Raw genomic sequence first — 2,500 nt, 5'->3', positions numbered from 1 at the left:
CACATTTTCTTGTAAAAGACCGTTTAATGCCACTCTTTCGGGGCTCAACCAGGAGTCCAGAATAAACGTTTTCATGAGTGTTGACCTCCCGCAGTAGAGTTGAATCTTGATTTTTACATATGAATGTGCGTCAGGTCTCTGCAAGTATGGCCTACGACCATATCACCCTGAATGCGCCTGATCTCGGAAGCTAAGCAGGGTCGAGCCTGGTTAGTACTTGGATTGGAGACTGACTGGGAATACCAGGTGTTGTAGGCTTTTGCATTTTCGTATCTGGATGGGTCGCGTTTTACTCTTCAATTCACCCAGTCAGTTCACCTGCCAATTGCACGCGGATATGGTGTACTGCATTGGGATCCACATTTTCTTGTAAAAGACCGTTTAATGCCACTCTTTCGGGGCTCAACCAGGAGTCCAGAATAGACGTTTTCATGAGTGTTGACCTCCCGCAGTAGAGTTGAATCTTGATTTTAACATATGAATGTGCGTCAGGCCTCTGCAAGAATGGCCCACGACAATATCACCCTGAATGCGCCCGATCTCGTCTGATCTTGGAAGCTAAGCAGGGTCGAGCCTGGTGAGTACTTGGATGGAAGACTGCATGGGAATACCAGGTGTTGTAGGCTTTTGCATTTTCGCATCTGGATGGGTCGTGTTTTACTCTTCAATTCACCCAGTCAGTTCACCTGCCAATTGCACGTGGATATGGTGTACTACATTGGGATCAAGATTTTTTGTAAAAGACCGTTTAATGCCACTCTTTCGGGGCTCAACCAGGAGTCCAGAATAAACGTTTTCATGAGTGTTGACCTCCCGCAGTAGAGTTGAATTTTGATTTTTACATATGAATGTGCGTCAGGTCTCTGCAAGTTTGGCCTAGAACCATATCACCCTGAATGTGCCTGATCTCGGAAGCTAAGCAGGGTCGAGCCTGGTTAGTACTTGGATGGGAGACTGCCTGGGAATACCAGGTGTTGTAGTCTTTTGCATTTTCGCATTTGGATGGGTCGTGTTTTACTCTTCAATTCACCCTGTCAGTTCACCTGCTAATTGCACGTGGATATGGTGTACTACATTGGGATCAAGATTTTCTTGTAAAAGACCGTTTAATGCCACTCTTTCGGGGCTGAACCAGGAATCCAGAATAAACGTTTTCATGAGTGTTGACCTCACGCAGTAGAGTTTAATCTTGATTTTAACAAATGCATGTGCGTCAGGTCTCTGCAAGTATGGCCTACGACCATATCACCCTGAAGGCGCCCGATCTCGTCTGATCTCGGAAGCTAAGCAGGGTCGAGCCTGGTTAGTACTTGGATGGGAGACTGCCTGGGAATACCAGGTGTTGTAGGCTTTTGCATTTTCGCATCTGGATGGGTCGTGTTTTACTCTTCAATTCACCCAGTCAGTTCACCTGCCAATTGCACGTGGATATGGTGTACTACATTGGGATCAAGATTTTTTTGTAAAAGACCGTTTAATGCCACTCTTTCGGGGCTCAACCAGGAGTCCAGAATAAACGTTTTCATGAGTGTTGACCTCCCGCAGTAGAGTTGAATTTTGATTTTTACATATGAATGTGCGTCAGGTCTCTGCAAGTTTGGCCTAGAACCATATCACCCTGAATGCGCCTGATTTCAGAAGCTAAGAAGGGTCGAGCCTGGTTAGTACTTGGGTGGGAGACTGCCTGGGAATACCAGGTGTTGTAGGCTTTTGCATTTTCGCATTTGGATGGGTCGTGTTTTACTCTTCAATTCACCCTGTCAGTTCACCTGCTAATTGCACGTGGATATGGTGTACTACATTGGGATCAAGATTTTCTTGTAAAAAACCGTTTAATGCCACTCTTTAGGGGCTCAACCAGGAGTCCAGAATAAACGTTTTCATGAGTGTTGACCTCCCGCAGTAGAGTTGAATCTTGATTTTAACATATGAATGTGCGTCAGGTCTCTGCAAGTATGGCCTACGACCATATCGCCCTGAATGCGCCCGATCTCCTTTGATCTCGAAAACTAAGCAGGGTCGAGCCAGGTTAGTACTTGGATGGGGGACTGCCTGGGAATACCAGGTGTTGTAGGCTTTTGCATTCTCGCATCTGGATGGGTCGCGTTCAACTCTTCAATTCACCCAGTCAGTTCACCAGCCAATTGCACGTGGATATGGTGTACTGCATTGGGATCAAGATTTTATTGTAAAAGACCGTTTAATGCCACTCTTTCGGGGCTCAACCAGGAGTCCAGAATAAACGTTTCATGAGTGTTGAGCTCCCGCAGAAGAGTTGAATCTTGATTTTTACATGTGAATGAGCGTCAGGTTTCTGCAAGTATGGCCTACGACCATATCACCCTGAATGCGCCCGATCTCGTCTGATCTCGGAAGCTAAGCAGGGTCGAGCCTGGTTAGTACTTGGATGGGAGACTGCCTGGGAATACCAGGTGTTGTAGGCTTTTGCATTTTCGTATCTGGATGGGTCGCGTTTTACTCTTCAATTCACCCAGTCAGT

At 46.4% G+C, this 2,500-nt stretch overlaps 4 non-coding genes and 3 pseudogenes across 4 annotated transcripts; all 7 read left to right on the top strand.

Moving 5' to 3' along the window:
* Nucleotides 1-149: 149 nt before the first annotated feature.
* On the top strand, nt 150-258 carry LOC144725537 (5S ribosomal RNA; annotated as a pseudogene).
* Nucleotides 259-507: 249 nt separating this feature from the next.
* Nucleotides 508-626, top strand: LOC144725272 (5S ribosomal RNA). Its single transcript, XR_013586748.1, has one exon. It is a non-coding gene; the product is annotated as a 5S ribosomal RNA (ribosomal RNA).
* Nucleotides 627-874: 248 nt separating this feature from the next.
* On the top strand, nt 875-983 carry LOC144725611 (5S ribosomal RNA; annotated as a pseudogene).
* Nucleotides 984-1,232: 249 nt separating this feature from the next.
* On the top strand, nt 1,233-1,351 carry LOC144725860 (5S ribosomal RNA). Its single transcript, XR_013586927.1, has one exon. It is a non-coding gene; the product is annotated as a 5S ribosomal RNA (ribosomal RNA).
* A 249-nt stretch (nt 1,352-1,600) lies between these two features.
* On the top strand, nt 1,601-1,709 carry LOC144725634 (5S ribosomal RNA; annotated as a pseudogene).
* Nucleotides 1,710-1,958: 249 nt separating this feature from the next.
* LOC144726178 (5S ribosomal RNA) lies at nt 1,959-2,077 on the top strand. The gene has a single exon (XR_013587235.1). It is a non-coding gene; the product is annotated as a 5S ribosomal RNA (ribosomal RNA).
* Nucleotides 2,078-2,325: 248 nt separating this feature from the next.
* LOC144725834 (5S ribosomal RNA) lies at nt 2,326-2,444 on the top strand. The gene has a single exon (XR_013586903.1). It is a non-coding gene; the product is annotated as a 5S ribosomal RNA (ribosomal RNA).
* The last annotated feature ends 56 nt before the right edge of the window (nt 2,445-2,500 follow it).

Source organism: Lampetra planeri, chromosome 22 (genome assembly GCF_965212315.1).
Source record: "Lampetra planeri chromosome 22, kcLamPlan1.2.h2, whole genome shotgun sequence".
NCBI classification, from domain to species: Eukaryota; Metazoa; Chordata; class Hyperoartia; order Petromyzontiformes; family Petromyzontidae; genus Lampetra; species Lampetra planeri.
This window is presented reverse-complemented; position numbering and strand designations above follow the sequence as displayed.